Source organism: Temnothorax longispinosus, chromosome 8 (genome assembly GCF_030848805.1).
Source record: "Temnothorax longispinosus isolate EJ_2023e chromosome 8, Tlon_JGU_v1, whole genome shotgun sequence".
Classification (NCBI taxonomy): domain Eukaryota; kingdom Metazoa; phylum Arthropoda; class Insecta; order Hymenoptera; family Formicidae; genus Temnothorax; species Temnothorax longispinosus.
In genome coordinates, this window is record NC_092365.1 from 20,326,377 (window position 1) to 20,351,976 (window position 25,600).

The 25,600-nt window shown below is 41.0% G+C and overlaps 1 protein-coding gene across 6 annotated transcripts in view; it reads right to left on the reverse strand.

Moving 5' to 3' along the window:
• Positions 1–25,600, reverse strand: part of LOC139817527 (zwei Ig domain protein zig-8) — a 129,284-nt gene that overhangs the window by 98,564 nt on the left and 5,120 nt on the right. Inside the window, exons 1-2 of one of the 6 annotated variants that reach the window (XM_071785698.1) lie at positions 22,264–22,625; positions 20,150–20,343 (exon numbers count right to left, since the gene is read on the reverse strand). The exons of 1 other annotated variant lie outside the window; for it this stretch is intronic. The gene's annotated coding sequence lies outside the window, so the exon portion shown is untranslated. Of the gene's footprint in view, positions 1–20,149; positions 20,427–22,044; positions 22,626–25,600 lie in introns of those variants that run through there. 4 more of the 6 variants (XM_071785696.1, XM_071785699.1, XM_071785697.1 and 1 more) reach the window with 4 other exon arrangements.

The window sequence follows — 25,600 nt, forward strand, 5'->3', positions numbered from 1 at the left end:
TGGAAAACTACAAAAACTCGAAGAGAAGAACGCTCTCGGTAAAAAAATGTTTTTAATGGAAATCCACGGGAGTATCATGCTGACATTTTCATGCACGTTGTCAATTTAGAGCGCAGTTTATTACGCGTACAAAAGCGCGGCTAAACGGTAGCGTAAGCTCTTCGAATGGAGGAGATAGCTTAAATTCATCAAACGCACCATTGAGCCGGCAGCAGCTCAGCAAGGAGCCTTCACAACCGTTCCCCGCGCTCCTCTAATACCAAAGTGGAATTGTCAATTCACAATTCCATTGATGCGTCCGCGTGCGCATATCCCGCCGGCGCCCCTTTAACACCGATCTGTTAACGGCCACGGTAACAATTACCGTTTCGATTATCTCCGTCGCGTTATCTCTCGCGATATAGGTTAACGATCCGCTTTGCGATGAGAAGAATTAGGATTCGTAAAATGATGTCGTTGCCCTGTCGATTCCCCACCGCTCACTTATAATGATTAATGTCCGTGTATCCCTTTAACTAGCGAAATTTTAGTTAATCGCATCTCGCGGCGTTTCCTGGAAAATTTCGCACGCATAATGTAATCTTGCAAACTTACGCTGAAAGTTCGATTCATCGGCTCCTTTGAGACAGCGCGTCTACACGCCTTGTTATTATGCATCTGCATCCCTAATATGTGGTCTCCCTATGCACAATGCGTCAGCCGCGAGTAAACTACACCGGAACAGTACGTGGATACATATATACATCCGTGTATATACGCACTCGCGTATACGTGTATACGTCTGCACGTACAAATACATACACTTGCGCGTTTGTATTCACACTCTTGTATTCGCCTCTATTAAACTGATGCGCGTGTCGTTCAATTCGTACTTGCGATTACCAGGCTGATCCGCGCTGCGTGTTTGCGATAGAAATGGAGAGACATTCGTTTCAGCCTGCAATCGTTTACACATATTCAGGGACACTGAATTGTCCGATGTCGCGGAAATTTTACGACTTGTTCCGTAACGTCGCTTCTACGCTACGGTGCGTGTTGATTCTCATACGATCAGTTCGAGATCCAACCTTAATGTGATGATAAATACAGTCTACTCTCTCTCTTCCCCTGGATTTGCTAAATACTTTTAAAAAAGGAAAGAAAGACCATATTTTCTAAAGAGAAAATTTTATCGCTAGCTGGCAATGCGAAAATACTTGTCAAAGAGAAAATTATATCGCTAGATCTGTACGGGGCGAATGTGTTACTCGATTATCGGCGGCTTGCGTGACTGTAATTTTCGACGTTTAATGTTCATAAACGCTGTCCACGCAAAATCGGCCGGTACAAATGCTAAATAAATATTCTCGACAGTCACGCCCGTATACATGTATACGCAAGTATGCGAACGTTGTTAATTTGATTTAGGCTACAATTTAAATCGCCAGTTATATCATGTATGCACGAATAAATATAATGCATGAATAAATGCGATATATCTCCTGACAATGCTTTCTTTCAGTTTGCTCAGTTTGTTCGCGTTATTTCCCGTCGGATACGCGAGTGTTTTTTCTCGTAAATGTACTGGCCAATTGCACGTAGGTTCTGTCCCGACAAGCTTCGACAGAAAATAGATGTATACAGTATCTCTTTGTATCGACAATGCGATGCGACCCTGCTGTTCTCATTTCCATGATGCCGGGACGGAATTGATCAGAATATACGTGTGTCAGGAGATACGCCATTGCAAGCCCAAGCTTCCAAGATAATAATAGTCGTTATACAGTTTTTCTTTTCTTTCCTTTCTTGCGATGCACACTGCGTATAGCATATATACTGCAAAATATATTCTAATAATGCAACGCATATTGCATAGAGGATAGATGGATATACAATCATCGTCGTATATCACGTATATTGCTTTCAAACGATTGAATTAAAGGAGGAAGCGTGTGCAATTACAAGGAGTCATTAACCGAAACAAGAATGATTATAACCGCTACGCGCGTAGCATTCATAGACGCGGACGTTTAAATACAATGACCACCGTCCGATTACCATACGTTCATTAACGTAACGAAGAAGCGGCGGGTATAGGTATGCACGTTGTTTCGCGCGGAACTACGTAATCGCCACCGAGTTTCCGAATTCTAGAAACCTCCAGTATCCAGTCCTTGATACCGAGTTTCCGACTTAGCCGAGCATTTCCCGGATACTAATGCGATTTCGCATTACGTGTGTAATGGAAGAACCCATTAAGTGATGTGTGTGCCGTACCGCTCGAGAGCGTACACGCGTTTCGATTTTCTCTGATCGGAGTATCTTTGACATCGCAGATGTTCGCAGGCTATTTGCGGATTATTATTTTCACGTGCGAACGTCATATCCTGTAAATTGCGCGCGAACGTTCGATTAATAGGTTATCCGGCGTAAATCGAAGGAAAACGGAGACTCGCGCTCAAAGGTATGCAGATATGGGCCGTAAATTCGTCTCCCAGAAATATTGTTTGGTACATAGACAGCATGACTAATGCACACCCGTGGAGGATCAATAATTGTCATTATGTATTCAACGTCGATACATGCTGGCAATAAATCGCTTCCCCGCCGAACTACGGTGAATCTGTAAATCTTGTCCAGGCTTCCATATTCTCTAAGCGTGCAATGCAAAAAGTCGCGTCAACAAACGAGTGGAATCAGAAGGCATTACATTGCCATATTTTGTTGTCGTATCACGAAATTCGCCAATTAATCATCGTACCGTCCCGAACGGGTTCGCGATAGTCTGCTCGTTGCGATAACGAACGAATAGAATGAGTAATCATTTTTCTACGCGACGTGCACCATAGGGATGCTTAAATTTAATAGGTTATCGACATTTTTACTGATTTGGTAGCAACAAGTGTCGATATTACTTTGAAACTGTCGATACTTTGTCGTGTACCTTGCTTGTAATAAAGCAAGAACATACAATAATGACAAATTAGTAAAAGACTCGTGGAAAACGTGCGAAATATTTCATAATTAACATCCCATGAGATCTTGCCAACATTTGTATTCTATAATATGATAATATTCTATAATATATAATCTTCTATGCATTTTATATCGTAATACTATCTCCCAAGTATAAATACCTATAAGCTAATATTGAAAATAAAATAGCTGAAGAATAATATGGAGACCACATTATTAATCCTTCGATATTATCGGAATACATATCATAATTATCCGTGTACGACATATAAGACTGAACGCGCGTTCCATATAAAATTCAATGAGGACGAAAAAAGTGCACGAAGAAGTGCCTTTGTAAGTTTACGGATAATACGTGGATGAACGATCCAGCATTCGATATCGTTCAATAAGTGGCCAGAAAAGACAAAGAGATCCCGTCGTATCGCAAAACCACGCGATACACGACGGCGAACGATACAGCGGATATTTCTCGCAATTTTGCAAATACGAGATTATATCCGATCCTCGTGCACGTTGATATCGGATAAAATCTATACGAAGCGCGCTTCGCCAATATTTGCAATTGTCAAAATCATAAACAAGCGCAAATGCGAACTGAATGAGATATCAGTGATGCATAATCTTCCCGGATGATCCAAAACATATGATAATTTTGCGAAGCAATACAAGAAAAATGTTTTAAATATACTAGTAATTTTAATTTCTCGTTATCCATAACTTTGAGTAGACGGATTGTCGCAAACAGATGCAGAGTAATAAATGATTGCGCGTACACCAATCTCAGTAGTAATTATTCCATGAAGCAATGAGTTTCTCTCTCTCTCAGCGATTCCGTCATCCGTAACGGAACTCTACGCAGTAGGAGGCTGACTTAATTAAAGTTCGATAGTACGGCAAACAGGAAAGTCAACCACGGTACTGCTACTTCTCCGCACGGGAGAGAAATAGGGCGAAACCATAAGACAGCGAATTGGCCTTCGGCAATGTTTTCGAAACTGTATAACGCTTAGACGATACTTTAAACTCGGAACTTCAAACTTTCTACATCAATTTATGTTCGTTACGTGTGTAAAGAAATAATAGTATCGTCTACATCGTATCATTTGTGTGTTATATAAAAATAAATTACTCATAGTGTCATTCTTTGCAAAAATCAGTTATTTTACGCGATCTAACGAGCTTCGATATTATTCAGAGAGATAAGGGTAAAATGTCCGTTTAATTTCCTAGTCGAGGAGCTCATGAGAGCGTCGACCCCCCGATAATATCCAAAAGATCACCTAACAAATGACAAAAAGTGAACGTCGTTAACGTTAATTAGTAAGATGTTACTTAGAAATTTAAGTTTCATAATTACACGGTAATGACATCGTGTTATCGACCGCCCGCACGTTGTCGGCGATCTCCTTTAGTTTATAGAGTAAGTTACTGAGGAGACCGATCCCCCCCATTCTCGCTCCCTTCATACACATATATACACATAGACGCCTGGATTTCCACGAGACTTAAATTTACGTTTATATCGCGCTATTTTTATGACAATGCAAATGTCAGGCAATGGTAACTCGTAAGACAATGGTCGCTCGTAAGGTGCATCGAGTCTCGTAACTGTAAATAGCTGCATCCTGTTGTTACGAGAGGTACTCTATTTTACTGGTTTCGGTCAAATGTTCGCCCAAGAACGCTGCGCGTATACGATCTTGTTTTTGAAACAAGTATAATTTCATTACTTCATAGCATAATAGACATAAGAATAGAAATTCTCGAATATCTATCAAATATCTTATCTAATATCTGTCAAATATCTTTAGAATATTTGTCCAAATATCTTGTGACAAAACGAGGTTCAGTGAAATTGTGAGTTCGTGTCGTATCGTCTGTATTATGACAAACTCGTTGGTCAAACAGTGAACGTACATTGCCTTCGTTTCCATCGGAACATGCAGAGAGCGAAAGAAGAACTAGGCTAACAAAAAGAAGAAAGGGCAGTTATAGATACGGAATGAGGGATGCAGCAACGCGAATCAGCGACGGTCAGAGAAGGAGACGGAGATAGACAAAAAGCGAAAGGGAGGGAGGGAGGCGAAAGAGTTATGCCTCCGGTATAGATTAGGAATATTTATGGACCAGTAAATCAGATATATCGCGTCCTCTCTTCCGCGTGTCCTCACGCGCGATGCGAATTCTTCCAAAGTAAGTCCTTGCCCGGGAATTTTTTTCGATTTACCACGGCAGATGACAAAAAAAGATTTAAAAAGGTCGTTGATTATAATAAAATAGCTAATAAAAACTAATGCAGCAGGGAGTAGCTGGTAAAACGAGTCACGGCGCGCATCAGCGATCCTATCTCGTAAAATGTCTACGTTCTCTTGAAGCAAGATTTTAATTACGCGCGCAACATCGCGTCCTATCTTCTTTTCTTTTTGCTCGACATTCGACTCGTCTCCCCGCTCTCTTCAGAAAAGTTCTCTCGCGAGCGCGAGCGCGCGCGCGCGCGTCCTTCTCTCGACTGCAGATTCCTATTTCACAGATAACTTCCATAACGTCACGCGCTATCGTGCCCTTTCTCTCACTTTACCTCACCCCGCTGTCGCCGAGCGAAGAAAGCGTAGGAATAAAGCCGAGATAGGATGAAAAAAATCAACGCGAGAAAAGCACGGAGACAAGGAAGGCGATGGTGCGAGAGAAGAACGAAGACCCATGGAAGAAAAGAAATTTCCGTGGCAGAAGAGAGAGAGAGAGAGAGAGAGAGAGAGAGAGGAGAGAGAGCAGAGAGAGAGGAGAGAGAGCAGAGAGAGAGGTAGACGAGCAGGTTGACGAGAGACGAAGCGGCAGAGATACGAGCGAGGAAGAACGCGAGGGAGAAACGAACGGGAAGAGTGGTCCGCTTATTATGTAAAGAGGACGTAGCTTTTTTCTCGCGCGTTTCCGTTCGCTTTATTCCCCATTCAAAGGCTCTTTGAATTAATATTGCATTACGCGATAATGCGCGAGCCGACCAGCAACATTCGGCTTATTGCACAGGACGTTGTGCGAAATGTACGATAATAATGGTATGCGCGCTAATTCGCGTGCACACGCGTTACGCGCGTTAAAGTTAACGCGCCGCGTTCTTGGCCAGACGATGGCTCGCAAGAAACGCCCATGAATTTCTTCCCTCTCGATTTGTATAAAAATTGACTCGCGAACCTCGACTGTATGCAAGAATAATTTTTAAAACATTTAATTTGTGTACGCCATTTCATCAAGCTGATTCTGTGCCTAGCTAAAAAAAGAGATCGATGATAAAAGGGAAGTTTAAAGTTTTAGTTGTTTGGCGGAAACGAGAGAGCGTTCGACAAAGAGAGAGTAGCGCATCGAAACAAACGAGAACTTTTTAAACAATATCATCCGATACGCAATATCCACGCTTGCGGCGAAATCGTATTATCTACATGCGTGTAAGCGTAAGCAAAAAGGCAACAAAACAAAACGCAGGTAAATACGGAAAATCCTCATGTGAACTGCCTGAAATTTGAGTACAACGTTACAATTGAAATTCAATCCACAAGCTCTTTGCTCCGAAAAGTCATATCCAATGCATAATAATCGCTAGAAGTTCGTTTCCGGCAACAAAAATATCGTATAATATGAATAGATGTATCCTCGACTTGTCCAAGATTGTTTTTATTTACCGAGATCGCGGATAGAAGAACGATCGGAGAGAATTACCGTGAAACGAGGCCACACACACGAAACGTCGTTCTTATTCGGTTAGAAGCGAAGGGGGAGAAATATGGATACACCCAGCGCGAGCAATATTAGATAAGATCATCACGCACGTTGGCCGATGGACGGATATGTCATGCAAAGGATTTGGTGCGAAACTAATGCGATTGTACCTAATGCGATACAGGATCGATACCGATGGTTTGGTGATTAAACGGAGCGGGTTTCTGTTGAGAAGCGTAGCACCTATCAATCGATTCCCATCGCCCTAAACACGATCCTTCCAATAGTTAATCGACATGCTAGCTTTCGGTATTCGTATACTTCGAATTCCTCCTTCCGAAGAAAACAAAAAATTTTCAAGTAACGTGCGTCGAGTAACGATTCAACGTGTACGATTATTCATTTTGATGACGATATTCTTATCTAACGCTCAAATATATGCTCTGCTTTTATCGCATAATAAATTCGTGGCGGTGCCTCCTTACTGCGCTCGGTCTATATTAGCACATCTCGCGAACAGGCATGCGTGTAGGTCGCGCGCGCCAGCTTGTTCCAGAACGATTTGTTACATAGCGCCGAGTAATTTCACGTCAGATTCATCGTTCCATCCACAAGAATCGATCTATATGGAAACTAACGGCACTTCAGTTTCAGACGTCCAATCATCGCGCAGGTAACTCACGGCACGACTGGGATAATTTTTTCATGCTATATATATTGCATATATATGTATAGAAGGGGATACGTATCCCTTACTTGGCTATTTTCTCGCTGAATTCCTCGAAAAATTATTATTTTTGTTACCTCAGATCCCGCAACTCGTGATTACGCTCTCGATTCCGCGATGGAACTTCGGACCAACATTAATCCCAAACGTTTTCGTCGCGTTCGCCGCCATTGTCGTCGTTTGGCACCGACCACCGACGGTACCGGCGCGGCGTCGGGCAACGTCAAAGAGGACCCTTCTAACGGCCAGCATTCATCGATCTGTTCATTAACGACCTAATTAGCCACATGGCCTGATTACTCAACCTCGAGCCATCAGTTCGAAGTTTGCCGACGAAGCGGCCGCGTGACACGCGATGCTGCTGGCGTCGTTAAGGAACGCGGATGACTAACCCCCGTGAAAAGAAGCGAATCAGTTGATTTGGATCGTCGCCCTGCAGAGACATATATATCATTATCGGGAACGACGCGGGGACCGTCGGATATTCCAATTATCCCCCTCTCCATTTCTCTCCTTCCGCTGCAGGATATTTCATTATTAGAAAGTGTCTGTCAGACACTCCGGGTTCTTATCCCTTGGAAAACACTTCGTTATTAGAAACTCTTCTTCCCAGATGTTCGACTAACTTGAAGATTTCCCGCCTACACTCGGGGACATGCAAATTATCTTCCATAGATCGGTATAACTTAGGAAAAGAACTTTGAATCTGGAAAGGCACTAAATCATCTTTAAATCGTAAACCGGATAAGGCGATCCTGCCGGGACATCACGATGAAAGCTATCTAAAAGCAGCATTGTAGTCTGTCATTTTCTAAATAAAAACGTATCGGATTTATTGTACGTTTTAATCTCATATTTGCGATGACATAAAGGAAATCATATATATGAAATAATATCCCTTTAGTATATCCACTGATACAGAAAATGGGCTCTATTTGTACCTCAACAAGGAAATCAATAAAAGTATCGGAAAAACATTGTACCGATAACGTCGTGCGTTGCTTACAAACGCCCTTTCTCCGAGTTTTCTTATATATCCGACAATTTTACATCGACCGAAAGCAACTGCATGTATTTCTCATGAATACGGGCCCCCCCATGGGGCTATTAATACCACTCGTAGACTCCCTCAACAGCTTCAACTATGTGTATCCTTAAATTTTAATATTGATAACATTTTCATAAAAATTTCATAGATTATATTTACGAGTGTCCTTCGTTCGCCCTCGCTTTTCAAACATTTCGTGATTATTCGCTTTTAAAGAGAACGGTTTATAATTTCACGACAAACACTTCCGCCGCAATTTCAACATGCTGAATTTACAGATCAATTTTGCGGATGAACTAACTCCATTTATCGCGTCTTGGGAATATGGAATATGAGCTGACTGGAATGAAATTTACCTACGTATGGACATACGGTAAATCGTAATCAGCATCGATAATGCGCAGTAATACCGTTATTTTTAAAGCTGTCATTCCGCGCTTTTGCGCTAGAAGATACGAAAATCCGCGGCCAAATGGAGACGCTAATTGCACAGCGATGTTAATTTATTATGATGTAACTACTATCGGATGCTCGTCGCTGCGCCACGAGATACGGCACGAAAGCTTTTACCAGAAAACGCTCCGCTTGCAACATTGGTTTCCAGCGAATCGATTCACGCGAGCCGCAAGTACTTTGTCAGATCGATAATACTATTATACACGATTACGCTTTCTCTAGGTACCAAAAAAAAATCTGATTTAATTTTCTTATACGCACGTACAAGCTAGCAACCGCAACGTATATACGGTGACCGAAGTGAAAAGTAAATATCTTGCATATATTTAACTTTACGAGATTAAAATTGCTTTTCAACCAACTTTTGAAATTCCACAGAAAGAATTGCACGCTGGTAAATACGTCAAGCTTTAATCGTCGAGCTGGGGAAAAAGTTAAAAGGATATAAATGATCCTAATCGAGCGAAAAGCGCACATTAATCGAGTAATCTGGGAAATATGACTTTTTATTTTTATCTCTCAGCATATTTATAGGTCAATGATGAAACGATATTTACAACGTTTTTCCCTCGTGTCCCAATATGAACCTCGCCCCCCACGGTTTTCGCAGGCAAAATATTACTGCCGCGGAAGCACGCTCGTAAATATTAGTTTTATATATCGAACCGTTCGTCGAAACGCACGAAAACTAGAAAATTTTCGCCCTACCTACATCGCAATTTTCGAAGGCTATCAAATAATTGGTCCATTGTTAGCCATTGTAAGCTGCGGTAATAAACATTGATGCTCTTCGATTTATCGCCTTAAATATTAAAGCCACAAAACTTTCTCGTCTCTCTGTTGTGGTGTGTGTTACTCGTCTATACAGACGAGCTAAACTGGTTATAAGTAATCGCGTTTGTTATAAGATACTTCTGTGAAGTTAGCCCAACTTGTTTAAAATTAAAAAGAAATTATTAGAACTTCGGATGCTTTCCCCCAAGAGTTCAAAGAACCAAAGGTTGACTCCGTTATATTTTCCGGAGTTAATTTTTTGGAGATTCTTTGGGCAGACTCTTTAAAAAAAAAACTTCTTTAAAACTATTCGAAATCCTAGAATTCGAAAAAGAATTGCAGTTTTTAATGAAGAGTGTCATTAAAGAGAGAAGAGAGAAAAGTTAAACTCCCGGTTTTTCAAGTAGTGCTTTCATAGCTTTAAACACAGAACTTTTTCTAAAATCAATAGAGAAGTTCAGGACTGTTGGCGAGGTGTTTCTTTTTTTTTTTAATTTTGAAAAAAGCAGGGCTAACTTCGCAAAATTCTACGAGAGTGCTGATTCGATTACATCGAGCCGCGACAAAAATGACGTATTTTGCGCCAAGGGCTCCCAGAATTAGTAAAGCGAGGTACATATATCGAACTCGATCGAGGCGGATCCATAATTTCTCGGGATCGGAAAATAATTTATAGCCCGACCCGGTGCTACGAATAAAAAATGGAGGAAGAGAGTCGGACTGCTGATGGGCTACGATGCCCGCGGACGGACATATTCCGATAAGATCTCAAATGGCCATCATTTCGCGCGGAGGCTTTCTTCTCGTCCTTGCGTTAGAGGTACTTCTCCGCTGATGCGGCTCTCGCAAATTGAATTAATGATGCCAATTCGCCACGTATCATCTCGCAAGCGAGTTTTTCGTTTACGTTCGCGATAACGATCGTAACGTTTCTCTATTACTGAAATGATCCCGCATTCACCTATATAGGCTTCTATTAGCGCGATTGCCGTTGTTAAAATCATTGTTAAAATCATCGTTCTTCTTATTAGCATAATTTGGGGAATGTATACAATTTCATGCGTGTAAAATATGCACATATATTACGATATGCAAATCGTTTAATAATTTTGCATTGTGTAATAAGGGTAATATAACGTATAGGATATGAAACATTATATACTTTATAAAAATATAATAAACATAATACGACGTGGGAAATACGACATGAAATATTGTATATTTTCTACCGTATGAACGAGATATTCGTATCGAAAAAAAATCGTAGTGAATAATGTATGTACGTGTGCTGGCTGTACGATTGCGCTATATATTCCGAATGAACGTTATGATGTGCGAGCTGCTCTATGAGATCTAACGCAACATTATTTCACGTAAAACGTTTTAGCAGATATAGGATATGTATCCGTATACGCGTTGCAAAAAGAATTAAAAGCAAAAAAAAATCTGTCAGGGTTGGCAGCATTTTAATTAGTTGGATGTGACATACGGTCCCACGCGGTGTTGTAACGGAAAAAAATGCGTGATATTTGATACATTACGGAGAAACGTGTGTAACTAAATCTCCATTTTACAAAACAACCTCATGAAGCATTACGACAGCTGTTTCGAAGCTGCCGCAGTGATTCGCGTCGCAGCAATTTTTTTCTGAAATTAATTAAGCGGCCCAGTGACTGCATAGGAATAAGCCCATATGTTATTTACGCAATCCGGCAATTTCGTAATTAGGATGCACATACATCCGAACATCGCGAAAGCTAATAATAGCAGAATAAGCTACGCAAAAATTATAATAAAGAATTGGAGATATATTGTTTTGTCTTAGCCGAATGTACCGCGCTGTCTCGCCCGAATATCCAAAATGTTCTGTTAGCAAATTTACTCATGCTCTTTCTTTTCCTGAAAAAGAAGAGGGAACATCAAAAAATTCTAACGTCAAGTAATAGCTGATATCCCCGCGAACAGGCGCAGGTTCCGTTTTCAAAGTAGATTTCACGCGTTCCTACTCGCATTAACGTAAACGGATTAACTCGTTTCGGTCGCGAGGTTGGACTTTCGTGCGAACGATTAAATCTCGCGCGAAGGGAGTAGGAAATGAGGGGAAGGGCAAGTGTAAGCGAGCGAGAAGGTAAAGAGGGGGGCAAAGAGAAGAACGGAGTGTTGCGAGATAGAGACTGGCTGGTTACAAGGCTAGGAACCAGGAGGAAGAAAGGCACGAGCGGAAGGGGAGACAAAGTGCGACGTGCGACTACCTTCGGGCGTTTCGAGGATAATTTGCATTATTCGCGTGGAAAGTTTCTCCCTTGGCGCGTTAATGGGTCTCTGGGACCCGAGATTCGGATATACCATTTTCTTTTTCTCTTCTTCTCTGTCCAACTGCCGGAACGAGCGGAAAAGAAGTGAAAATACGAATCGCCATGAATATCCTCTATTTTGTCATTAACGACGGTATGGGGTAATGGATAATGGGTCTTTGCATCGAAAGGCAGTATCGGAGGAAGGGAACTTCGGAAATTTATTGTTCCTGTTCATTAATTTTTATCTGATATAAAATTAAGCATGCATGCTTGCTACTTATATTATTCTGTTTTAAGTGAAATTAACGGATTCGAATTAAAAACTTGAAACGAAAAGGAAAAAGAGAGCACCAAATACCTACGTTGAGAAATTCATAGATCAAGACTGTCCTATATCTTTCCTTTTTGATCTAGATTTTTCATTATAATATTCATGAAACAATGTCATAATTGTACTGTCAATTTACTTCAACATGAAAGAGGCTGTTATACGATTACCCTTGCCATTAACGCCAGAAGACGTGAGAAACCTGCCGTCTTTATAGTTATTCGAGAAACGTACGCACACTAACGCATCAGCTAGCAGTTAATCTCGGGCTAAAAGTTAAACTCGAACTCCTTAATCTGACAGTATAAAGCCGTGCCCTCAGATAAACTTCGCCTCTTCGACCTCTCGCGCCCGCACCGAATGGCCCGATCTCAAGGGGGCACATTTTTATGTAAATTTAATGGCTTTACGAGTGTAACGAGGGAGTCAACTTGCGCTTTTGTACGAGCAAGAATGTAATACGACCGAGGACATTGTTAATATATAACTCTCTACTTTAGATTCTCTTCTTCTACAAAGTTCATTGTATAAGAAATTGTATCGAGCTTAAAGTTTATTCGGCGATAAGCTTCTTGATCAAATGCGATTTTATGCGGGTTCCTTCATCACTCTTCGCTACGTTTCCTTCGACTACGGATTTATTTCGAATTTTCCAAAAAAATAACGGTTTAAACGAAATTCTCTATTTATTTTACATAAAATATTGTTGTAAAAGCAGATTGATACATGAATAATTTTTCTGCGAGCTCATACGAGGAATGTAAAACATATTCTACCTTATTTCTGGGAGGTTTCATATATCGCATAATCCTTATTCGATACATCGTAAAATAGCTCAATCGCTAGAGCATCCCGTATAAAATAAGCCGGCTATGCATACGTCGAGATTCAACGATATGAAACTTTTTCGTTTTTCTTTGAACATCGACAAGACCGACGGCTCTCTCTCTCTCTCTCTCTCTCTCTCTCTCTCCCTCCGCCCCCCTTCTCTCTCTTTTTCTCTCGATAATAACATTAAATTACAAGAAATCAAGAGTAGATTGCAACGCATTCGAGAACGCTTCCTAATCCTCTTAGAACGAGCATCCGAAAGAACGTTGAAGAGGTCGCGAGACGGATCCTTCGAGAACCAACATAATCGAATCGGTACGACGAAAATAAGCATTCCGAATGCTGCCTACATTCGATATATTGACCTAGCTGATTTCTATTGAGAAACGCGCAGGATTTAGAGTGAAAACTCCGGAATGCTATTGTAAATAAGCAAATGCGGAACAAGTATTATCGGAAAAACGGCGAGAGGGCGGCTGATTAATTGCGTTTGCATAGCCGCTTTAAAGATTGATGTGGAATAAAACTACATCATTAGTAACTATTAGAATTCCAAAAGATTGGCATATTTTTAAAACGTCGGAACGAGAAATCTCTACTTAGGCGCGACTGAAAGCAATTAACAATAATAAATCGTAGCGATTAAAAATGGATATTTGCAAGAACAAAAGCGAAAAAGCAAATTTTTTAAAAACTTGTTATCACTATACATGTTGATGATCTGAGACAAGCATTCCTCGTTCCATCCTGCGAGAACGCTCTCGCGTTATATATATATATATATATATATATATATATATATATCGGTTATCATATTCCGTTACCCCCGTATCGTTGCAGTATCATTCCCTCGCTGGCTCGATTCGCGATTTGCCAGAACATAAGTAGGCTACATGCGAGCACCGCAAGTAGCAGCGAGTCTGCGCCCGACATCCACGGGAAATCACTCTCAAAGGTATAACGTAGCAATCCTGGATTCGCGCGGTCGATAACTGCGAGCGATATGGCGGCTCAATTACAGCGGCTGCGAACTTTCGCCCCAAGACGACATTTCGTAGCAACTTACGAGCGTATCGAGGGTAAGAGCCAGCGCTGTAGCGAGAGAGAATTCGTAGCGCTTGCAGCATAGCGCGATGTAGGAAATGGGGATGTGGGAGAAGGTAACGATAACGGGGACGAGGAAGCAGGGAGATCGAGGAAGAGCTCTCCTCAAGACGAAGTCGTAAGTCGAGACGCATAGGCACATGCGTATAGCCCTTCTATTGTGCAATCCCATTAAACATTCGTTGTCGTGTATTCCAGAGTTAGGAAGTAACGCATTACTTGTAATGCCGTTACCGTTACAGTTACTTTTTTTGGTAACGGACTGGTAACGACGTTATTTTTTTCTTTTTGTAACTGTAACGTAGTTACATTTTTTTCAGTAAGAAATTTAATAGTTACTTTTATCGATACTTTTTATATTTTGAATCTATTTATGTCATAATTTTTGTATAGTAAATCTTCAGCGTTCGTCAGATCATTATAGTCCGTTGTTATATTTAAAATCGTCTTAAAAATAGTTTTAAGATATAAATAAATCACAGAACCGTATTTAGTATAAGAACAAACTTTATGAATGTTTTGATACCGCGCTCTCGCCGCTGCGCGCGTTTTTTCGTTTTAAAATTTTTAAATACGAAATTAAAGGTACAAAAGAGTATAACTTTGGCTGTATTTATAAATTGAATAAAAACTACAATTTTTTATTTGCATTTTGAGCATTATAAAACCTTTCTCTTTAAATTTTTTGTGATCTTGCGATTTAAAATATAACATTTTATTCCTTTTATTAATATTTTAACAAAAAATATTACAAAAATAAATTTTTTAGTCTTCGTAATTTCGTTTTAGCATTAAAAAAATAACGGAAAAAGTAACAAGTCGTTACTTTTTAAGTAACGGTAATGGTACCGAGTTACTTTTGAGAATCAGAAATTAAAAACCGTAACTAGTTACTTTTTTTACTCGGTAACGAGTAACAGTAATTAGCTACTTTTTAAAAAGTAACTTTTCCATCCCTGCTGTATAATCATTATAAAGAAGTATAATAATCTCGCGATGCAGTAAACACCGGCGAGTTAAACGAGTGCACGGATTGCGTCTTACCTCCTAGAATGTCGCAAGGGGAAGGAGAACAATGAAGACAAGTATAAACGTTTCGCCGCCACGAGCAATGCTCGCGGGTGTGTAAAGTAATTTAAGGAGCGATCAAGCTGTCGCCGGCAATGCGGCTTACATTCAGCACGGCCCACGTTACGACCAACGCGGGAGAGGAGATAACCGAGGAGACGAAGATCGTATACATATTTCCTTGCGAATAAATCGACGGTACCGAGGGTAATAAGCCTCTCCCTTGCGCGAGGTGGGATTCACGCGGGGTATCTATTGCGCGATCGCTGAGTACACATAAAACTGTGTGAGTATCTGAAAAGTCGTATCGCTCAAGTAACTCCGACGAATGTGAATATCAAATCCGCGATCAAAAACGTCTGTATGTCAGATAGTCGAGAAGGAAAAAGAAGAGACGGATTACGGAATTAAAACTGTGCGATTAAATCGACGATAACAATAGCAACATCGACGAAGATCTATCCCGAGTGTTTAACTATAGCTCCTGGCGTCAAGCATTGTACGAGATAGCTACGCGAACACTTTACAATTTATATTATAGCCTTGTAACACGGGCCCTTCCTCACGAGCCATGCGATTTCTCTTTCCGCAAGATTTACTGCTAAAGTTGTTGCTACTCTGCCATAAAATATTTAATTAGTTGTCTTAATGCCACTTATTTCTTGCGCGCTACTTGCTGCTTGTTTCTCTCGTCTCGCCAAACTTTCGTGAGTCGTGAGATACAACGAGACCGAAATATACGTGCTAAAAACGTGCATAAACGTGCTGAAGAGGAATAATTAATATTTCTTTAGTCACATTAATATGTATACATATATATACATTATGGTAAAACTCCTGTTTAGTGGGAGGCACCTCAAGTGACCTTGTCTATCACATATATTATGAAGATCATCCCTTTGAGTAACCTTTAAAAAGTTTTAACCGTCACTCATTGTTTATTAAAGAGTTGAACAAAACAAGTTTAAAAATATAACAGTTATTCTCATAAATGACTAATGTGTATATGAACATAGCACATATATAAGCGAAGAAGGGGATTCCGCTCCCCCCTTGCACCCTCACTCTAAAAAAACCTAACTCAAATCGAACCTATATATTACGGTGACAGTGTACCTTTTTAGCGACTTTTATAAAAAAAAGTTATTTCTCTTAACATAAAATGGTTCCATGGGTTTCCAAATCGTGCAATAATAAACTTCGTTATAAAAAATTGGTAAGTATATTTTTGGGCGGGATAAAAGTAGAGATGTGCGATTCTGCAATACATCGCTATAGCACCGTGATTTTTTTTCTTGAATCGTAATGCGATATGTAATTAGATTTTTAATCGCAAAATCGCACGGGATATAAAATTGCGCCTGCGATTTAAAATCGCAAACACAGTTCAAAATTGCACTTCTCTAATAAAGTATTTATTTATTAAATATTTATATAAGAAAATGGTATAAACAAAATGATTTGAATTTTAATAAAATGTAATAATATAAAGACCCTCGAAATTCAAATATAAATTGGAAGAGGCTGTAAGGGTCACACGCGGATCCAGATGCGTTTAAATATTATAATAATTTATTTCTCAAAATCCAAATGCAAAACGTTTCGGCTCCTGTCCAAGCCATCTTCAGTGGTATAATGTTAACAACAATAATAAAAAGTTCTCCTTAACAATATGGTGAGTTTACTGTTTAAAAGTTTTACAGAAACCTAGTGAAACTACAAGGTCCAAAAATCTGATTTGAATTTTATAAATATACGTTTGGTTCCGATAAATAAATACGCTTATTTTTTACACTAGACATGGTTTAACCAATCTGTTTAAAATTTGCTCCTCTTTATTTTGAACCTGTTATTTTATATCGCGAATACTAGGTATATTAAATTTCCCCCGTTACATTATATAATTTTAAATTTTATGATTTAAAACAATCAAAATGTATAATAAAATTTTCAAAAATCGTAAAATTTAAAATTACATAACATAACGGGGGAAATTTAAAATGGTGTTTGCGATGTAAAATGACACGTGATTCAAAATTACGAACAATATAAAATATAAGATAAAAATCGAAATGCGATATATATCGCATTCACTGCGATTCTTAAGGAAGATCGCGATCGCGATCACAATTTTAAAAATCGCACATCTCTAGGTGAGGGGCGAAGTCCCTAGAAATATACTTACAATTTTTTTATAACAAGGTTTATCATTGTACGGTTCAGGTATGTATGTAGATACCTTTTTAAATGTACATGATGTCGGAAAATTACATTCCATTTATTAAATTTATTTTGTTAATAAATTTTATTAAACAACCCGAGCGACGGCTGAAACTTTTTAAAGGTTATTCAAAAGGTAACATCTATGTATAATATATGTGAAGGACAAGATCATTGGAGATGCCTCCCCTAAACAAGAGTTTGACCGATATTACTAATACATGTCGCTATACATTTTATTATTAACGTCACAGATTTTTTACATTCGTAAGACTTTTACTCCACGTGCTCCACGTTGACCGCAGCTGCAATCTAACGCGTCAGGTAATTAAATAATTGATCAATTCTCTTGACATTTATCAATTTCGGAGAATATATAATTTCCCGTCGCATATACATCGAGAATATATCATTACCGATAACGTCGCGATACAATTACTATAATCGTCCGGAACGTTAAAGTGCAAATATTGCCGCAAGGCATGCTACGACATGTATCGTGTCTCGTGAAATATCAACGGCGTATATATCGATATTTTGAACGCGGCTGCGCTGTGTTGCAGAATGAGAAATAATCACCCAGAATAACGTTCTGCGTTATCAAAGGTAAGGCGATGATTAGAATGAAATCGCCGCAGTGGGCAACCGTGAGAATGCCGTCGCAACGCTGATTGGAATTTAGTATAGAACGATAGAACTAGTAACGTTCCCCGCTTCTCCAATTAAGCTACCCGGATGTAAATCGGGTTAAGGGAATCCTATAGTGCGCGTCGTCGACGCGATTCATTCGTTGAGAGAACACGAACGGCAATTCATTCTTGAGGAAGCCGTTAATGTTAGCGAAGATCTTTAAATTAACGTCACATCTGGGACGTTCCGAGGAAAACACGAATTACGTTGCACGTAAATGTATAAAATCGTAAAAACGGGAAATCAGTCGCGCGTGTCGTTAAATGAATTCGTCCGTTTCAATCCGGCGTATCGATTACGAAGATTGGACGCGACAAAAATTGGGCGTCACGAAGATTAAGCTCGTCGGGATTAAGCAGACGTAAGACGCGACTCCTGGAGGAGCGGTAGACGCACCGCCCGTTCGGATAAAAACTCATCAAAGTTCGCGCCAGCCAGCAAACTGACGCCATTAGAAGTAATTTATCATTTAAAAGTGGCCCCTTCTTGCCGCCTCACGCTCAGCAAGCTGCGACATATGCGGTATTAACTTTCTTATGACGGGATCCTCTTGACCCGTTTTCACCTTACGTGGCGCACAAGCGTGGCATCCCGCGCATGCAAGTTGGCTAAGGCGCCCGTCACGTACGTACGTAACGACCATATTATAATACATGCATTTATCTGACACCTCATCTCCCTGCGCGAAATAACCCATACGTAATTCCCTCCTAATTATACGCAAATACAGTTCACCGTTATGTTACGGTAGCGTTATAATGTTCGCGGAAAGAAATAATTGGTCCTTTGAAATTTATCGCTCAATTTAACGATATTCGTTTAGCCGACTACTGTTACCTATTCGTCGATGCATCCACTCTATCAGGCGTATAAAGAAACAATTCCGCAACGTTATGCGCAATGAATAAATTCAATCTGTTCGCGATACCGTCGGTATTATACGCTCTGTTCCCACCAAAACGAATGGCTCTCATAAATCTCGTTTATTAATGCAGATAGGAAAGTGTTTCTCCTCTAATGTGGAGACGGCCGCAAGCGTGAAAATGCAAATCACGAGATATTATACGGGATATCTCGTCTTAGTTTCCGCGCTAAAATGTTTTCACGAGAAAGAGGAATGTAATGAAAATCGGGGATGAGCGATAAAACCGGGTATGCTAAGGCGCAAACTTATTTCAACAGATGCCACATTGTAAAATCGCGATTGCATCGCCTTTTATATCCCATTAATTGCCAAAGGGCGAATATTTCACTGTTATTAGTAATATAATATAAATAAATCGTCATTACGCCGTAAGGCAAGATGTGGCGAATTAAATTGGCTTAACCAATTTGCCAATTTTTACTCCGCGTGTAATTTATTCCAAAGTACGTGAATATAATATATGAATTATCGGAATTTAATTATACATCGGAATTATACTTGACATACATTTGGAATTATATTTAATTGGATATTGGAATTACATTTAATAGAATTTTTTATAACTTGATAACTGTTAACGACAAACTGTTTACTGTTAACCGTTTACTATTTGCATCTAAAATTAGGATGCGTAAATAGCGTAATAACCTATCACATTTTAAATCTATGATGAATGCAATTAACACGAAACACATGTGCAGTTCTCATCGAATCTATGCGCTGACGGATAATCGCTCGGCGGATAAAATTAAAACGTGTCGAAGTGCTGCCTTAAATCGAGTGCAAATTAAAAGCATTGAAATGATCAGGAAGCGGTGCCCCGAGCTCGTTACACGCACGCACGATAATTACATGCGATTACACCTCTAACGCGCCACGTTGAAGTATGCGGCGTTATCGGAAAATATGTAAATCAGCGTTATCGATTCACGCCGGGGGAAACACAAACGCGCTAATAAACTGCGCGTACAGGCATTGATAATTATCGATCGATTGCTATTGATGTACTTACTTCTTTATGCGGCGGCACGATATGTCGCTCCGCTCACGAATTTGTCTCCCACCTCACGAATTTCCGTCTCTCACTTTTTCCCTTCGCTCTATTTTTGCCCCGCTTTATCGCCACGTTACTCCGTTCGTTTCTCTTCATGCAACTTCACTGATACCGGCTCTGTCAAAAATCATCAGCTCTCCCCCGTATTGACACTTTCCGCCGCGCGAAGAAAAGAATCTCGCGGTTAGAGGCTAACACGACCGTTCTTCCCACCCCTCATTCTCCTTCATCGCCGCTTAAACGGTTAAATCATACGATTATCTACTTTCTCCGGAATCGCACCTTACGATTCACCCGCGCGAAACGCTGCCATCACCGTGAAACAGAATCTATTCCGCGGCAAGCGCCAGCATTTCGGAATATTGCTTCAAGTAGTAATGGTCATCCACGCTCGATCAGAGAACGCGTATTCGGATTCTCCGCGATACATCTGCGAGTTGGGGCGCTACATGCAGGGGAGTATCGCTCGACCGGGAGTAATTCGCGTGGAATCACAGTTCGCGATGTGTCGAAACAATTCCCGCGCACCGCCGACCTGCAATTTCGCGAACGTGCACATCAGTCGCTTGGAACGGAGCGGGAATTTCTTGACGCGCGATCGTCCGCTGAATTTATCGAACAAAAATTGTTACATTTTTATTCGAAAAGTTATTGCGGAAGAAAACAATTCATTTTTGTATGTTTCATGCCTTGCGCCATTATTTGAAGTAAAAGAGAACACTGCAATATCGTGTACACACGTTTTAGTGTACACAAAAAGATAACGGTCGATGGACCGGAGATAACAAACAGAGAGGAAATTTCCCCATCTCTTCCCGTTACGTAAGTTGTAGTCCTCGCTCACGTTCTAAACGGCCCGGAGCACGTTAAGCGTTTCTGAGAGAGCTACAGCATTGACTGTTGTTTACAATATCAACGCTCTGCAAACATAAAGCTCTAAGGTAACTATTATCTGACCTAACTTGAATCGGATCAAGTTGAATTAAATATTGTAAAAATGCTCGAATATCGTCGGGTCGTCAATCAACTGAAATCCTCGATAAATGTATACTTCTTTATCGGTATTTAATAATCGCGATTTAAATAACAGATCAGCTCCGATTGCTCCTCGTAAAAAAATCACAGCTCTCGGCGAAAGTCATAAAAAAAATCTATCGCCGTCTGGGGTAGAAAAATTCTGCGTTCGTAATGTCAATTCCATCGCACAATCGATGGCGCGAATCACGTCATGAAGCTCATACGACCTCTTTTTCCCTCGCGCGTAATTTCGTGTGCATTTTTTCGTTTTACTTTTTTTCCATCTATCTCCTCTCTTTGTCCTTCGGGCTGGATCAGGTAATGCCTCGAAGGGCGGGACCGGACGTGCCCTACTTTTACCAGTAACCGGCGTATAGTTTTTAATCCGAAACTAACAACGTGACGCGATGCGGTAAGATTTAGCGTGCGCGATGTCACACGCTAAAAGGGAAAACTCGCATGTTTTTCACCACAGAAATTTCAATCGTGATTTTGACCGATCGTCTTTTTACTCATTCGTTCTCACGTTGTATAAATCTTTTCGCGATAAGTCCACATTAATAATTTCATCCAATTTTGCAATTCATATTGTGCATGATGAATGTGACGCGCTATCGCACGTCAGATTTTACAAAAAATATAAAATTCATCAAGCATTTCCAAGATTTGATCGAAGTAATAAACTCGTTGAAATTATGTGGGGACGACGTGAAGAAATTCTTTAACTATTTAATGCTTTTCTATATCATTTTCCTTAAAACTTGCTAACCCGTGCCATAATCGTTACGTTCGCGTATAAACGAAAATAAAAAATGGGAAAGCGATATTCGGCCTACTGTGTGTCTTCGATTTCTACGCTCACTCCACGAATCGCAGCAGCCGATATACGCGAGAGAGCAATTAGCGTCCGAGATCGCGTGCGAATTCACACGCGGTTTATCTTTCCCTTTCTCTCTCTCTCTCTCTCTCTCTCTCTCTCTCTCTCTTTCTCCCTCGCGCACGATCACATGTCGCCGACAGACTCCGAGGTCCGAAGCACTAAAATTTCACGGTACTCGTTCATCGAGGATTCATCCGAGTGCACCGCTTTTCAAATTTTTCGCCCGGCTCTCCGTGATACGGCGTATGACGCGAGTCACTTCACCAGTGTCGCCTCAAGTTCGTCACCAAAATAATGTTTATCTGCGCGATGACGTTTATCTGCGCGTCGACACGACGTAAAAAAAATACGCGGGGATGCAACCGGCAACGCGACCGGCAACAAGGAGCGGCTCGTATATGAAAAGAAAAAAGAAAAAGAAGTTACGGCATATCAATGCGCGCGCGAAAAAAAAAAGCACGTCCACTTTCGCCCGCTCGAATTCTTATGAATCTTTCCGTGGGAATGCTCCGCTCTCGGCCGCTGCTCGTTAGGGCTTCGCCAATGGACTGCCGGGCGCCGCGGCAAAAGCTACGGCGCAACACGCCGACGCATCTACCCCTTTCGCAACCCCCTATACGCGGCCTGACTCCCCGCTTTGCGGCAGCCACCGACGCCGACCCACACCGACGAGTTTTCCACTCGTTCTCCACGCGTGAGAGCCCGTGCTTGCTTTCACGACTTCGTAAAACACGGACGCCGACACGGGGCGATGCCCCATCGCGGATGTACCATGCGGTTTTCACGATCGTTTCCGTGCAATGGCTATCACGCGCGTCATTAGATATCACGTTAATTCTCCCCGCTGAATGCAGGGAGATTGCATAATAGATCGCGATTAGATTCATAATAGGCACCAATTACGACGCCTGAGAAACGACCTGTCGATTGTTGGGGTTCGGACTGTTATTGCAACGAACGGTCAAGAAATGTTAAACTGTCCGATGTATAACGAAAGGAAATATTTATTGTCGCGTATTGTTACTATACCCCGAACTCGTCTGCTCATAACTTTCTTTTTTTATTTTTTCTATCATATTAACATGGAATATCATGTTACGTGAATCAATTGAAAGCGGACCAAGGATCGTTTGTCACTTTTTGCGAGTTGCATGGGTAAAATATTTAGCGAGGTATAACCATTTGTAAAAAGCGAAAGAGCAATATCAAGCACGGTGCTTTGAAGACCGCCGAAATTAAATGCCCGACAAAGTGTACTGACACTCGATGGTCTATCGCTCTATGGATATGACGCATTTTGATTCGTATGCTGCAAACTGTACTGGCACGTCACGCTCTCGGGGTATGACAGGTAATGTTGCAGCTCGAAAGAGGATAAATTTGATTTAACCCGTTTCATATTTTCGCCCCTCCGGGTATTCAAATGTATCAAATACTTTTGTGCAAATCGAAACATCCGCGTGATCGTAGGTCGGTGGAACTCGTAATTTGCATAATTATGCAATAACCGTGATGTCAGGCGCCCTTCATCCCGCCACATCGGTAGCAGATTCCAGCGGGCCGGCGAACAAATGAACGACGTATCGGGATATAAAATTCAGCGCGCCAAAATTATTCGGCAGCGCGGCGCAATCTGCAGTTTCTCTAATTCTAATATATTTCTCTATTCTCGACAAATCTGTTCTTAAATGTGATTTTTACATCCTAAAAGCAAAGGCAATTCCTCAATGATAGAAAACGATGTAATTTTGTCGAATTTACATTTGACAATCGCCGTAACGATACATATTTCCATAGAGATTTCTGATTTCGATCCGTGCAATTGTATCGCCAACTTTACTACAACTGCGTTTTCCTTTTTTCACGCGTATACCGCGAAAATTTATAAAACATAACGGAATCAATGACACATTTGCCCAAGATAGATACCAGACTGATTGATGACCGGTATCGATCAAGTCTTCCGTTCTCGCGAGCTACATTAACTTTATATTAAATACTTCATCATTTTTCCGCGGAGACACGTCGTACGCTTCACCGATTTACCGTCGATTCCCCGATCGAACAAGTTGCACATTTTTTTTCTTATTTGACACGAATTTTCACGTTCTGCGATTCGCTTTCCATTTCTACGCTAAAGTATTTATTATGTAATATTTGTACGCCTGCTTGCAAAACCATTTAATGTGAAATACAATGAATACAATATTCGCGAAGAGAAACGCGCGCGCGTGATCGACGCCAAAAAATAAAATTTAAGGTCGTTACATGCGCGCACAAAAGTTTAACATTTGCATCAATTCACTATTTCCCATTTCGGAGAACGATACGATAAATCGAATGCAAATGTTAATGGATTAGGCCATGAGCGTATACAAGCCCGTGTCGGAACGTCGAGCACGCTCTCGAAATGAAGTTCTACTTGATTTTGTAAGTACAATACAATAATGGCGTGCGGCTACCATTTTACATGCCAATTGTCCCTCCAAAATATATATACCGATCCTGCGCGCGCGCGTATACTTCTGTACATCGCTATATTATCGGACAGTGCTGTCGGCAATGGCCCATCAACATATCGTTACCTGTCTGTCGATAATCATCCCCGTGTGCTGCGCGCGCGGTCGCTCGTATCCGGACTTCCGTAATAATTGCATAATGTGCTAATAGCGCTCGTAAAATGATTAAGCGTCGTATGAAATGATTACACTCCCCGGTACAACGGCAATTGCGATATCGGACCCGAGGGCGCTTGGACGATCCGTCCGGCCCCGCAAGCACGCACGCACGCATGGCACGTTACAAAAATCGCGCGTTAATACAGATAATTTATATATAATGCGATAAAGTGCCCCGTTCATGCATCGAACTCATATTACGGATAAAGTCTATTTCATTATAACGTTCCATTTTAAGAGAGTGTCGTTATTTCAAGCGCGAATAACTTCTGGCCGCGCGCGCTATTTTCGTGGCCGGCGCTCAGACAACTGCAATTTTACCAACATATTACGTCTCCCCCTCGACTATGCTGAACTATTCTGAACACGTAGTGGTGAAAGCACGAATCAGGATGCCTCGCGAATCATCGGAAGATGTAATGGACTGCAGGTGTGAGAAAACGTGACAGAGCGGCAAGCTGCAACAGCGTATCCGCGCCAGCGATATAAGATAGAATCGCTTTTACGTAATTTTGCTGGTAGAAATGAGAAATATTCATGAGACTCAAGCTAAATAAGAAACTCAGGTTGTATTTGCAATAGTGACGGCATAATGCAGAGAGAGAGAGAGAGAGAGAGAGAGAGAGAGTAAAAATTATCTCCGCGGAACTTTTTTCAATCACTGCGCCTCATCTTTCTGCTCGTGTCTCGCTGCTACGTTTCTTGTATACACAGCTGCGGAATGTAGTGCGGGCACTTGGATCTCCCGCGTTATTGCGAGGCTTTTTGGAGGAGTAATAAAGTATAGCGCGACAGCCACAGCGGGAAGAAGCGGTTGGGGGAGACGAGAAGCGC